The following is a 15870-nucleotide window of genomic DNA, read 5'->3' on the forward strand; positions in this document are numbered from 1 at the left end:
ATTTTAATTGCTCAGATAGGCAAAATCAGAATATACATCACTTAAGTAGTCTGCTTATGTAATACATGTAGATATACCATGTATTTTTAGATGTTTAGTAATGCAAAATACTTGGAAGGAAAGCTGCTACCAGAATACATGTTTAGAAATTAGCTGAATGTTGTTTAAAGGCATGTGTAGAATTGGAAATTGATTGCCATATGGATTGTGAGTTCTTTGATTTCTTTGAAGATAGTGTTTGATGGAGTTAGTGTCCTTCGTACTGAACTCATCATAAAAGCACAGGGCTGTTTCCATCTTTGTAGAAGTCAACCATGCAGATTTAGAAGCTACCTATAGGACAGGAAGACATATTCTTCCCATTATTTTTATTTACAGATGCTTTGAAGCATCCCCATATCACTTGATTCAATTCTCCAGATAGAGGACCTGGCAGTAGCAGAAGGATTAAGGAGAAAAGTTGCAAGGCCAGCACAATTGGAAAGATCATTTTACTGGTAAACTTCCCAGCAATTCAGAGAAGTGCAAACTAACCAGAATAAATTTGTAGCAAAAAGTATGAAGTGACCCAGCACTGGAACAGAGTTTGGCTTGGAAATATAGATATAACGGGTGGATTTTTAAACTGTACATGAATAGGCAGATTTGATGACTCTTGGAGAACAGAAAATATAAGGAGTGGGGGGAGGGATCCAGAGAATCCCACAATTAATTGTGTTTTTATAGAACAATTACCTATGACCGTAATAAATCCAATGACCAACTTCCCAAGCATAGGAAAATATGCTAGGTGCTTTATAAACTTATCCTGTTAAATCTTCATAGATACTTTGTAATGTAAGGAATATTGTACAGAAGAAAAAACTGAGGCCCAGATAGTTAACAATTTTCCCTACTTAGAAAATGGTGGTGCTTGGATTCAAATTCAAATCTATCTGGTTCCAAATCTGTACTCTTTCCTTATATCACATTGGTTCTTACTATTGTCCCTATTAGTGCACTTTTTACAAAACGAGTGATTTAGACTTTTCCTTTTAACTTCAAGCATTCCAACACTCCCAGAACTGTTTTGGGTTAAGTAGACCTCCTAAAGTGAACTTTTTCAGTTTGAAGCAGTTAGATGACAACACCAAAACTGTTACTAGTCAGCCATGCCTCCCAGAAACGGGTCAAAGGGATATATTTGAAGGACAGAGGGTTTAAAGAGAACTCAAGTGTTTGGAAGAGAAGTTGTAAATAAAGCCAAACAACAGTTTGGACATCACTGATGACATCTGAGTGTGAGAATTGAGCAAAAAGGACAATAGCAGAGATTAGGAAGGCTAAATCAGCTGAGCCCAGAAAACATAACTGAAAGAGATACAGGAAATTAAGAGTAAAGTTTGTGTGTTAATGAATGATGTCACTTTCAGGTAGAATTTGAAATCCACTTGATAAAAAAGTCTTCTGTATTCAAGGCTGTTCTGCCTCATTACACAAGGACATGTGTTTTCTTGACATGATTGAGTTTGAGTGTTCTGTTCCATCAATAATCTGACTTTTCCCCTAAGTGTAAGTTGCAATATTTAACTATTAATATTTCTGTTTAAGGTTTGTTTAGAATAGCTTCTAGCGACCTTAGAAGTTTTTATAAGAACATAGAGTCTCCTCGCTCTCCCCTCATTCCGCACCACTCCAACCTTGCCCACTATTATATAATTTATCTAAATAGATTGTTTCGTAATGATGCATTTTTGTACTAGAAGTAAATGTGTCCTTTTGGGCTCAGTATACATCTCTTTAAACAAAAGAGGCCATATTAAATCAAGTATTTACTGTGAAGCAAACAACCAGGACTCCACATATACAGAGTCTTAAGGAGTAATTTTTATTTTGGCTCTACACCGCTAAAGTTAAAGGCAACCCATTAATGGCATGCTTTAGCTCTCAAAAAGAAGTTTGGCCCTGAAAAGAAAACATTTGGCTTTATAAAATGACTTATTATCAAATTTTAAATGGGGCAAAATGAACACACTATGTTATATACCTTTATTTATATTGTGTTTTTTCTCAGAAACTCCCTTTGAAAATGAAAGAGTCTGAAAACATTGTGAATATACTTTGTAACATTGCAAAAGTATTTCATCAAAGTAAAGATGTTTTAGTCATTCATTTAAGAAAAGCGAAACTCAAGCAAACAAACAAATAACCACACATGCACATGTATACACCCTCGTAGGTATATAGACTGGGAAAAATTAGACCAAGGATTCAAAATGTAAATAAAGGCTTTGTCATTTCCTGCAAATGTATACTCAGGAAGAAAATAAAGAAGGGAGATTATTCAGTAGTCCAAATCTGGTGACCCTTTCCGTTGTATCAATATGTGAAAGAAGGCCTGTTGTTTCCATGTACTGAAAATGCAAGATGTGGTGATTGCCTACCCAGCAGGAGGGAAGGGTGGATGTTGTACTCATAAATTAGCAATTTATGTGACTATTTGAGAATAGTCATAATCTTTGTCCAGTAAGGCATTAGCAATTTAAAACTTTGCTGGCAACTCGGATCAGCCAGTTATATCAGTGCCCCATCACCAGTGTCCATCCCCACCCCCAAGCCATTTATGAAGTACCTACTGTGTGCAGGCCCTGGGATGAGAGATGGATGAGGAAAATGCATGCCTAAGATAAGATCTTTTGCCCATCCTGGACTGATTGCTCAAGGACACCAGCAAAGCAGGGATATGAAAAATTGAAGAAAGCTCAGCAAAGATAAAGTATCCAAATTTCTACATACAAAAAATAACTGGAGAGAAGCTCTTAATTTATGTATGCATGTAAATTTTGTATTTTGCAGTTTACAGCTTGGTATTGACTTTATTTGAACAATACATGAGGAACCACAATCTTTTCAGAGCTCCAGCCCTCAAAAATTCTAAATGAGGCCCCGTCCTTGCCTCCCTTATCTTGAGGAGATGAAAAACCTCTGATATTTTCTTCTGCTATGTACTCTTCCTTATTTTTCCCCTGGAGATAGCAGTCATATGATCAGAAACCCTAAAATTTGTCAGATTCCCCTTGGGATAAGAAGGCCTCAGTCAGATTCAAGTAGTGAGACCCTGGCAGTAAAAAATGTAAGTCTGTCTTGATGGTCTGACTGTTTAGGAGGGCTACTCTGCAATTTACCACTTCCTTCTTGATGGCTTTGTTCCTGAAGATTTGAGATGAGAGAGTAATGAACATTTTAGTCTGACATATGAAAGAGAAAATAATACAAGTACTTATTTTCATGACCGCAAAATATAGATTACTAATCTATATAATTTCTTAAAAAATAACCACAACAGCAACAACAAGCCTTCTATAATTCTGTGGAAATGAAAGTAAAAGAGCTTCCTTTTAAAAACAAAACCACTTCTGGATTTTGGGAGGATTTTAGGGATTCTTATTGCAGGGCATAGACAGTAATTAGAGTGTCAGTTGGAGAGTAACTGTGCAAAGTGCAGATAAGGGTGAAGACAACGTCAGGGAAAATATCGTCAATGGGTAATAATTTCCCTGAGTGCATTTTCCCCAAAGAAAAGAATTTTCTATACAGAGTTACTCATCTGTACCTCAGGCTCACAAACTGGCTGGCAAGTTTTAGTGGCAGGAAAATTGATAAATAGTTGTAGCCTGGAGATACAATTTCTCTCCTTGCACATAAATGTCTTCCCATAACCCTTGGCTGTTTTTATCTCCAAGCATTAATCTATGTTTCTTGGGAAAAATAAATTCATGATGATGCATCAGTAAATTCTCAACACCTCAAAGATTGCCTTAAAATTATATTCTAAAATGTTACTTTTCTGAATTAAATTAAGGGTTAACTATTACCTAAGAAAATAATCAAAATTGGGAGATTTAAACCAAGGATATATGTGAATTCCACTTTGCTATGACTCTGGATAATTTATTTTTGATCCATCTCTCAAAAATTTGAAACAGTAGGTTTAGAAATCTGCATTAAAACAAAACAAAACCTCCCTCTATGACTCATAATTACCATAATGATTTATTTAAACAAAAGAGCTACAACTTCAATAATTGTCCATTCTATGTTTAAATGGAGTAAACAATGAAGATGCTCATTTAAATACGTGGCCGGTTGACGTCATTCTGTGTAGAGAGAGGGCTGGTGATGTGATTTGAGCAGTACCAGCTTCCCACCATTAGCAACACACCCTAAAGGCAATTATATTACCCAAATTAACAAAACGCAGAAGATAAAGTAACTACACGAATAGCTGAAGCGTGAGGAAGGGAGACTTCTAAGGACGTGCCAACTTTAACATTCTGCAATTCTCAGAATCATTTTTTTTATAACCCATAGCCAGACATTTCTTGTACAATAAGAAAAAAGACCAGGAAGGAATTGGAAACAAGACAGGTAGTAAATCTGAGAGAAGGAAAATGTACATCTGTATATAGTATACTGAATGGCTGGATGTTGCATTGAGAAACTTTAAATACTGAGGGGCAGCCAAAACCCACTGGTTATCTTAGAGGGAAACAGTAACGCCACAGATGGGGGCAGATGGTTGTCAGTATTTGCAGACTTCACACTTCTGGTGGTGTCTGCTCTATGTACAGTCTATTAAGTGTGTTGTGGAAGAAATCTCTCTGTGAGTTAGACCTATTAAAATCAACTTTAGAAATGAACTTCTGGCATAAGTAACATTTACAAAGCTGTGTACATTGAGCAAGATGGGCAAAATATGAGCAAAATCAATGTCACGTCCACCTCGTTTACTAAAGTTATAATTGAAACATATAAGTAAATGTTTCAGTGTAACAATTAAAGTGTACATTGGAACCATAAACAAATATGAGCCATTCATCATACATAAGAGAACCTTGAGGGAGATATAGATGAATAACACAGGCTCCAAACTGGGAGTTTATGACAGAATACTTGTACAGTTGATTAATTGTTTGTACTCTAAACATACAAGGTTCTCCATAAACATTCATATATCACAGACCCTCCATGGAGCATGAAACTGTAAACTAAAATGCTTGAATTCTTTGCTATTTAATTTATTCTTTCCTTAGAAAAGTTCAAGATAAATGATAATTGATTAACATCTTACATTGTTTTATATATGTATTTATATTTTAACAATTGCTAAATTGTTGTTATCACCGTAAAAGGCTCATCTTATGTTCACTCAGTATTCACATCCACTTTCATTCATTACTCAATACTTAGTATTTATTATGTGTCAGGCACTGCACTAGGCACTGGGAATACAAATTGAAGCAAATGGCCTCTGCCCTCATGAAACATACATTCTAGTGGAGAGACAAATACAAAATAAATAATCACAAATAATTCATTGCAAATTATGATAGGAACTTTGATGAAACCATATTGGGCGGGGTATTGCCTAGTTTAGATTAAGGGTCAGGAGAAGTCTTTTGAAGGACGTAAAAATTAAGCAGAAACCTAAATATATAAGGAGTTAGTCAGGAAAAATAGGGTAGGACAATTCCTCAAGTTTTCCAGGCAGAGGTCCTGGGCCTTCTTTACATTCTACCCAATTATTCTTGAGCAATCTTATCCAGACCTGTGGTTTCATCTAAATACTGAGAACTCCAAAAGTTATTATCTGACTCACACTTCTCTTTGGAGCTTGACCTAGATATTCCATTACCCACTTGAGATCTCCACTGAGATGTCTCTTAGGTATCTCAAACTTAAAATATCTCCAACTGTTAAGTCTTCATCCTCCACCCCAACCTCCACATCCACCCCCTCCTCCAGTCTTCTCACTCTTGGTAGAAGATACCTCCGTCTATATAGTTATTCATACCAAAAACCCAAAAGTTACCCTTGATCCCCACCTCACCCCACACACATTCTTATCCAGGGTAAAGCCAAGTCTCATCAATTCTACCTCCAAAATGTATCTCAAATCTGATACTATTCTTGACATTACTTCTACACCAGCATCTTTCGCTTGGATTACTGCGATGGCACCAGGGAGTTCAAACTGAACACCTGTGTCTGGATACAACCACAGCTATGGAGCCACAGACTGAGCATGTCAGTCTCAGATTGGTGGAGGAGACTCTTTCACTTAATATTTTCCAGAGTATGTTATGACAGGGCTTTGCACTTTATACAAACGTCTTGCAATTTTTTTTCAGAAGGCTAGTAAGGCTACCAATAACTTGAAACTGATTTTTCCCTGTGGCACCTGATTGAAAGGGACAATATGAAGAAGAAATATTTTCTGTACTGTTGCTGGAATAATTGAACAAGTTATTTCACTTGACATCTATTTTTAAAATGTCAAATTGAATCCCTGATTAGAAAATTCAATCTCTAATTAAAACACCAAACATATCTTAGCCCCAAGTTATACATATGCTTTAAAAAAGTTAAAGATATTTTCTCAAAACACAACATTACTTCAAAGTTTAAAGAAACTTATTTAAAAAAAAATTTTTTTAAATATATTTTGGCTGCTGCCCATGGCATGCACGATCTTAGCTCCCCGACCAGAGATCAGGGATCGAACCTGTGCCCCCTGCAGTGGAAGCTGGGAGTCTTAACCACTGGACCGCCAGGGAAGTCCCTATTTTTTTTAAATGAGAGCAAATTGTTAGATGAATTTTTAATTTAATTCATGTAACCATAATTTACTTAAAAGTTGCTGATACCTTGTCTTCTGTTAGTGCTTCAGGATGGTTCAATAAACATGTTACTGAATGGAAATAGATTAATCCTTGCTGGGTCTTTGACTTGGAGTTATCTCTGAAAAATAACCTTGAAAACAATCTCAATTTGTGATTAAGAATATTTACCAGTATAGGAATTCCCTGGCGTTCCAGTGGTTAGGATTCTGTGCTTCTACTGCAGGGGGCACTGGTTCCATCCCTGATCCCTAGTCGGGGAGCTAAGATCTTGCATGCTGCGTGGCGTGGCCAGAAAAAAAAAAAAAGAATATTTACTAGTATATAATATCTATGTCCATTTGCAATAGGAATGTGAGGAAAGTATTGATGTCATCACAAGATGAATTTTACTACATTCCTTTTTTTTTTTTGGCTGCGATGCGCAGCATGTGGGATCTTAGTTCCAGACCAGGAACTAATTTATATTTATATAAATATAAATTATAAATATAATAATAATTATTATTCTAATCATAATAATTATTATTCCTCTGTATTAGAGGAAGTGGATGTTGACTTTTACAGAGAGAGATGGTTATTTTCCTAAAGCCATTCTTTATACAGTAGACTAGATTTCCCTTGTAGAGGCAGGAACTCTGATCTTGGAAGGCACAAATAGCTGTGGATCATTTCTGATTTTCCACTGACACGCAGAGGGGAAGTAGATAGGAGAAATAAATGAAAGTAATGTTAATTTTTCCTATCTAGAAGACAGTTTGTTTCTCTTTTATTTCTTTGACTTATTTCCCCTTCTGAATCTCACAGTGTGATAGTCAAAGGTTAAAAAAATTGAATTAGAAATCTTCAAACCCACGTATAGGTATCAAAAGATAGGCCTGTTTTATCTTGAAAAGAACTCTTTACTGTAACCTGACAATTCACAAATACATTGTTACTTCTCTTACTCATGACCACATCTCCAACTTTGGTGGTACAACCTTTGTTGTGTTAACACAGAATAATGAATACTTCCTTATTGGTCTACTACATAATCTGAAATTTGATTTTTTAAAAAATTTTTATTTTATATTGGAGCATAGTTGATTAACAATGTTGTGTTAGCAAAGTGATTCAGTTATACATATACATGTATCTATTCTTTTTCAAATTCTTTTCCCATTTAGGTTATTAGAGAATATTGAGCAGAGTTCCCTGTGCTATACAGTAGGTCCTTGTTTGTTATCTATTTTAAATATATCAGTGTGTACATGTCAATCCCAAACTCCCAATCTATCCCTCCCTCCACCCTTTCCCCTGGTAACCATAAGTTTGTTTTCTAAAAGACTGAGTCTGTTTCTGTTTTGTAAATAAGTTCATTTGTATCTTTTTTTTTTTTTAGATTCCGCATATAAGTGATATCATATGATATTTGTCTTTCTCAGTCTGACTTCCTTCACTTAGTATGATAATCTCCAGGTGTCATTTGATTTCTTGACACTTGGATAGGTTCCAAGGGTTTTGCCTCTGAACGCCTGGTTGCTTTCAGATCCTGATTACTCTATAATTGAGAAATAGTGTTTTTTTTTTAGTCCCTCAAATTTTGTTATTATATTCTAATCCCTTTAACGGTTCTCATGTTTTTATTAAAATTTATTGTTGTCTTTTATTCGATTTGCCTCCATATAAGACCAATTTTAGTTGTTCAACTTGGTATGCCTCCTTCCAGCTATTGTTAAATGGCTTGTAATGATTTTGTTTTGTTGCTCATTTCAGGAAGTTTGGAATGTATCAAGCTCTAGTGAACAGGCTTTTGGCGTCTTTTGAATACTGATGGGTTGACAGGAAGTGTAAGATTATGTATGAATAAAGATGCTTTCATCTTTAAGGAACATAAAACCTGTCAAAAAGTCATTTAAACAATAAGGGAAATTATTACCTCACACAACAAGAATTCTAGAGATAGGGCAGTTTTGAAGTTGAATAATTCAGTGATTCAACAATGACATCAGTTTGCCCAGATGTTTTCCATCTTTCCACTTTCCGAAATTCAGTGTGTTGTTTGTCCTCATGGGCAGGTTATTGCTAGGTTTCCCATGTAGATGACAAAGTCCAGAGGCAGAAAAGGGAAATTTCTCCTTCCACATATCTTATTGGAAGGAAAAACCTCTCTCAGAGGCCCCTTTGGCTTATTGACCAGAATTATGTCACATACCTGTTCCAGAACAGATTGGTAAATGAAATGGAATATCATATTGCCTTAAGTCAGCAGTGGTTTATGGAACCTGAGGGCCCTGTGATTCTTTCAGGGAGTTCACAATGTTAAAATCGCTTTCCCTAATAATGCTAAGATATTATTTGCTTTTTTCACTCCACTGTTAGTGGAAAACAGCAACAGTGGGTAACGGTCCTGGTTGCTTAGCACAAGTCAAGGCTGTGATATCAAAATGTACTAGTAGTCATTGTATTGTTTACCGCCAGGCTCTCACATAAAGTTTGTTGTTTTCGTTGTTTTCTGGTCCATACTGAAGCACTTTTGTTATTTCAGTCTCATATTTTAAGATTGAGTTGTAAGCTGAAATGGCTGCTTTTTTCATGGAACACTTGAAAAAAAACCCAAAAACCTGAAAGACTGACTAAGTATGGTTATTCAGACTTGGGTGTTTTGCTGACATTTTCTTGAAAATGAACAAAGTGAGCCTGTCACTTCAAGGAAAACAACTGACAATACTTGTTGCAAATGATAAAATTTAAGCTTTCAGGTGAAAATTAGAATGCTGGATAACTTGTATCCACCACTGTGAGCTTGACAGCTTCCCAGTACTTACATGTATTTTCTGATGATATTGGTGGTGATATTAACAAAAGTGATTTTTTGCTATGGTGTGATGAAATATGTCGGCATTTGAAAGATCTTCATAATTCAGTGAATCAATATTTTCCCAATGACCAATGCATGTTACAAAATCACTCATGGGTGATTCAAAGACCAAAATAGACTAAAAGATTTAAGGGTAACTGAGCACAAAATTTTATTGATCTGTTTTCAGATTCCACATTATAATTAACCTTTGAGGAACAACCACTTTTTGAGTTTGGATGTAGTATAAAAGAATATCCAAAACTATCGGAAGAGGCTATTAAATATTTTTTTCAACTATTTATTTGTATGAGGCTGGATTTTCTTAATGTACTTCAACCAAGCAACAGATTGAATGCAGAAGCAAATATGAGAATCTACTTTTTCTATTAAGCCAGACTTCTCAAATTTTTTTCTTATTCTGAAAAATATAGCTATTTTTCCAAAAAACATTATTTATATTAATATGTAACAGGTTTATTATTTTTATTTTAAAATTAATGTCTTTAGGATTTTTAATTTTTAGTTTCTAAATTGATAAACATTAATGGAGATGACTCATAAATAAATGTACTTTGCACTCTTCAGTATTTTTAAGAGTGTAAAAAGATCCTGAAACCAAAAAGTTTGAAAACCACCTCGTTTAGTCCAGAGCTTTACCATTTGGGCCCTGGTAGATGATTTTATGTTGTCTCAATAAAATCAGGATTCTCTTGACAGGATGGTTAATGGCTTCATTAGAGATCTGTGATCTGGCCACAGTTTAAATTGAAGGAGAATTTTCCCACGGGCATGTGGCAATCAGCAAACTGTGACTTGTCTTTGGGCAATGTTGGCAAAGGGTTCTCAGGCCTCAGGGACAGGGACCTCATACTGCAATGCTTCTGGGCTGCCAGATTCTAGGAGAAAGCTTCTTCAAAGCTGCACACAAAAAATGGACAGAAGTAGTTAGTTGCCTTTCATGTCCATTGGGGGTCAACCTGAGTCTCTGGTCTGGCTCCCAAAAGCAATGGTGTTCTTTGTCCCAAGCTGGGGATGCTTCTTTCTTTCCCAGGGGACACAAAACAGTGATATCTCATATTACTGTCTCATACCAGGACTGGAGATCTCAGCTGTCCCTGGGCTCACCTCCAGATTCCACAAGTCAGCCAAGGCTGTTTTGATTGATTGATTGATTGGTAATTATTTAGGAAAATTAATTCAGTGACAGTTGAGGAAGCAGGTAGAAATAGAATTAAACAATATTTGTATGAAATCAGAGAGGATAATTGTGGTAAAGGAAACAGTCAAGGATATATGCAAGGATCCTATTCGATGACTGGGCAATTATAATTCTCTTAATCATGATTGAGGACATAATAGGAACCACAGGATTAGGGTTTAAAACAAGGGCTTCTCCTTTGAACATACTTATTTTAGTCTCCCTGAGAGTCTGTAGGTAGATAGATATATCCATTAGGCAGTTGGAAGTATGGTCTGACTTTTAAAAGAGAGATTAGGCTTAGAATACAGATCTTAGAATGTTCATCATGAAAGTCATAGTTGAAGTTATTGGAATTGGTAAGACTTCTTTTCCCCTGAGAGATAAAGTGATAAGACAAGGCAGTCAAAGGTAGAAATGTAGGAAATATCATTAAGGGATGGGAAGAAGAAGAATCCAGTATTAGAGACTGGAAAAGAGTGCTATTCAGGAAGAGAATAAAGAGAAGTATTATTGAAGATGCTAAAGGAAGAGAGAGTTTCCAGAAGGAGACTATCCTACAGTGCAGGATGAAGATTATGGAAAGGAACTATTTGGCAAGTAAAGAATCGATGATGACTTTAAAAAAAACCTATTTTTAGAATAGTTTTAGATACACAGAAAAATTGTTGATAGTACAGGGATTTCTTATATACCCAACATCCAGTTTCTCCTATTAACAACTTATGTTGGTATGATGACATTTTTGTTATAATTAATGAACCAGTATCGATACACTATTATTAACTAAAGTCCATAGTTTATTCAGATTTCCTTAGTTTTTACTGATGTATTTTTTCTGTTCTAGAATCCCATCCAGGTTATCACATTATATTTAGTCATCATATCTTCTTAGGTTTTGACAGTTTCTCAAATTTTCCTTCTTTTTGATGACCATGACAGTTTGAGGAGTACTGGTCAGGTATTTTGTAGAATGGTCCTGATGTTTTTCTCATGATTAGACTGGGGTTATAGATTTTTAGGGAGGAAGACCACAAAGGGAAAGTGCCATTTTAATCACATTCTTTCAGAGGTACATACTCTCAACATGATTTATCAGTGTTGATGTTGACCTTGATCACCTGGCTGAGTTAGTGTTTGTCGAGTTTCCCCCCTGTAAAGTTACTCTTCCCTTTTCATACTGTCCTCTTTGAAAGAAAGTCACTTTGTATAGCCCACACTTAAAGTGGGGAGTTATGTTCCCCCTCCTTGAAGATAGGCTATCACATACATTATTTGGAATTCTTCTACATGAGATATTTGTCTTTTTTGCCCCATCTTAAAATTTATTTAATCATTTATTTATCAGTATGGACTCCTGGATATTTATTTTATACTTTGGGTTGTAATCCAAAACTGTATTTATTTCGTTGTTCAAATTGTTCCAGCTTTGGCCATTGGCAGCCCTTTCAGTGGCTCCCATGTCTCTTTTACACAGCCCCATTCAACGGTGACTTGAGTTAGCCATTTCACCAGAGTGGTGAACACAGGCATAACACTGTGTTAAGAAGTTACACAAGTGGTGAAGCAGTGGAAGCAGAAAAACAGCTAAGTAGTGCCCCAAATCAAGATGAAGCTTAATATTTGTCTTTACAAGTCCTCTAGACACTGTAATCTCAGAAAAACACAAATAGATGGAAGTCCTAGCTGTGCCATGAGAAGCCCCAAAGCTTTAAACAAAACAAAACAAAACCCAGAGTGATAGAATTGGATGAATACTGAGGAGCCACTTAAAATTTATATCTGATGAGACCGAGAAAATACTTATGGTCTGTTCTTACTACTTTTATATTTGCCGTATGCTAATTTTTTCTTTTAACAGAGAGTAATGTGGTAAATGTTAATTATAACGGGAGTATGCCAGAATTTTTGATGTATTCAAAACTTCTCTGTGAATGCCAGCAGTGCAGGATTACAGAGAAAATGATTTGATTTTAGGTCTTATTTAAACTCCTGCAAAGACTTGATCTTCAGAAATGGTATAAAAATGTTTTCCAATGAATAGGTAATTTTTCTCACAATGAACATCTTCTAGTAGTAAAGCAATTTTAAAATATTTGGAAGACAAAAGTTGTGTTCATTATATTCCCTGATCATTTGAATTAACTGATGACGTTTTGAAATTTTACCAGGGGCTAAAGAATCAAGAGAGGCTTGGAGATGTTGTCTGATAGGGTGTGGACTGGGTAAAGATGAAGAGACAATATTAGCTTATAACTCTTCCCACACATACTATTATCAGCCATGTTTCATGTTTTGGATCCTGGGAAGTCATTTCCAGCAGCCATTCCACTAGTATTTACAACATATCTACTTTGCAGCAAGCAATGTGCTAGAGGCTGAGGATGCTACACTGAACAAGCAACAGTCCTGTTAACAAGCAATTGGAGAGTATAGGAGACAAAGTTTGGGGTAGACGAGTAAACCACAAGTGCCATACATTGCAAGCTATGTGCTGTGTGTGCAAGCATATAGGAGGTACAGCTAACCCAGAATTGGTTTGGGAAGGAAAAGGGGCAGGGAAGTTCCTCACAGTAATAACTAAATGAAATCCTGAAGGACAAGTAGGAGGTAATCGGATGAAGGAAGGGGAAGGGGTGCGGAGGAGAGGGGGCACTTTAGGCAAGGAAAAGTATAACATTTGGGGGAGTAATGAGTCTTTCAGTTTGGCTAGACCATAGAGTTCTAGAAGTATATTGTCTGAAAGATGTTATGGAAAAACCCAAACGAACTTTTTGGCTAACCCAATATAATGTGAACCACCTATGTAATTAAAAAATTTTTAGAAGTCACATTACGAACATAAAAAGAGTCAGGTAAAATTAATTTTAATAATATTTCTATTTAGCCCAATATTTTAAAGATCATATCATCTCAGCACGTAATCAATACGAAACGTTATTAATGAGACATTTTTACTTTTCTTTGTACCATGTTTGAGAAATCTAATGTGCGAATTACACTTAAAGCGCATTTCAATTTGGATTAGCCACATTTCAAGTGCTCAGTAGTCACATGTGGCTAGGGGCTACTATATTGGACAGTATACTTGTAGAGTGAAGTAATAAGAGATAAATCTTCAGAGATAATATGGGAACAGATTAGGAAGAATATTGTTTGTCAATGAAATTATTTAACCCAAGGATGATGGGAGGCTTTGAAAAGTTTATGCATGGGAATGATCTGCTCAAGTTAGTGATAATTCCCATTTTCACTGTGGAGGATGGATTGGAGGTAGGCTTGACCGGATGCCAACTAGTTCTAGGCAACTAGTTCTAGTTCTAGGAGTGACTTGGGTGTACTGAGAAGTAGGAGTCAAGAGTCATAAGGAGCGAGTGAATTGAGAGAGGAGGCAAGAGTGACTATTTCATTTCTACTTTTTTTTCCCCCTTCTGGGAGTATAGCAGAACCGTTTTGAGAACTAGGGGAAACAAGAGGAAGAATGTCAGGATTGGGAGACAATGTGTTCAGTTTGGGACTTCTTAAATTATGAGAGTTGCCTGTGAGACATCAAGTGGAATGTTTATACCTGAAAACAGGGCGATAGATGTCACCACCATGTAGATAGGAACTGAAGCCAGGGGACTGGATAAAATAATCCAAGTTGAGTGTATAAAACAGTAATTCTCAATCCTGACTTTTTTGTAAGAATTATCTGAGAGGTGATTTAAAATTCAGATTTTGATTTTCATCCCCAAGATGCTGGTTCACTAGGGTGAGGGTTGGAAATTGCACTTTTAATAAGAAGCCCTATGGTCTCTGATGCTGATGCAAGTTGTCCTTAAAACACTCCATTAAAAACACTGGTGTAAAATGATAAATTAGAGAACCCAGAAGAAATTGCCTACATGTATGGGAGTTTAGAGAAAAAAAGACCTTGAAGAAGATAGGAAAGGAGCCACTAGAGAGGCTGATGAAACATCAGAAGAGTGCTATCTGCTGTTAATGTGGAGGGGGAGGATTCTTACCTGAAGGGGGGAGCAAGGCTGGTGGTGGGAAAGCTAGGCAGGTACCTGACTTGTTGGGCAGTCAGCCTGGGAGAAAGGTACCACCCTCTTTGGCTACTTTTCAAGCTTTATGTCCTGGGCAAGTCTTCCTAACCTACCACCAAACCCATCAAATTCCCTGAGTATCTGAAGGAGGAAGTGGTTTAAACTGCCTCAAAAGGAGCAGAGAAATCAAACAGAATACCCAGTTAAAAGTGACCACTGGATTTAGTAACTAAGGTCATTGGTGGCATTTGGATAATGGTAGGGGTGGAAGCCCAGTTTCAGTAGGTGAGTTGAGAAAGTAGGCTGAGTGAGTGTGTAAAAAAAATTATTTTTAAGAATCTTGGCTATGAAAGGGAGGAAAGAAAAGTCAGAATGTATAAATATCCATTGTTCACTCAAGAAATAATAAGAGATACATGCCCTTCTTCTGAAGGTCTGTCCATCCTTGCTTCATTTCTATTGTGTGGACCGATTCAATACTGTAAAATCTCCATTCACACTTCAGAAGATGGTTATTAAATATTATTTTGCTTATACATTCAAGTCAATGAAATAATATTCAGTCATACTACCACCTCTTCTACTAATTGTTGGAATGGATAAACCATTTTGCAGAATAATTACTAATGGTTTGAAAGAAGTGCCAACTTATAATAGGTTGGGGTTGGATGAGGGAGACAAGAAAGGAGAAGAAACCAGAAACTTGAACCTGAATTTCTCAGTCTCCTACTTACCTGTCCTCTACTGGCCAATCATGTATCACTGGTAGAGCTTGCCTTACCAGTCCCAAACTGGTAAGATTCTGTCATCACTTAACCATGGTTAGTCCACAAGTCAATTCGTTTATCACTGATAAGGAAGAGCTTACCAAAACTTCACTGTTACAGTAATTTTGTGTTAGCTGCTACGACCTCTCTACAACTCAACACTACTCCCATTACCAGGTTAATCTAGAACTGACTGATTATCCGTCACCAAACTTTTTCTTTAACAATGCTGTTAAATTGTTGTTTAAATTTAACAGTTTAAATAGTGCACAAATGCAGTAAATATTTAAACGATGTGGTTTGCTTACACTATGGAATGCTACAAAGTATAAAAATTCAAATGAAATATAAATAAGAGTGTTAGAGCTTTATT

At 36.2% G+C, this 15870-nt stretch overlaps 1 protein-coding gene across 2 annotated transcripts in view; it reads left to right on the top strand.

Moving 5' to 3' along the window:
- SLC39A10 (solute carrier family 39 member 10) overlaps positions 1–15870 on the top strand; it is a 98943-nt gene that overhangs the window by 8035 nt on the left and 75038 nt on the right. The gene's annotated exons all lie outside the window — the stretch shown is intronic.

This window comes from Balaenoptera physalus (assembly GCF_965194825.1).
Source record: "Balaenoptera physalus genome assembly, chromosome: 6".
NCBI classification, from domain to species: domain Eukaryota; kingdom Metazoa; phylum Chordata; class Mammalia; order Artiodactyla; family Balaenopteridae; genus Balaenoptera; species Balaenoptera physalus.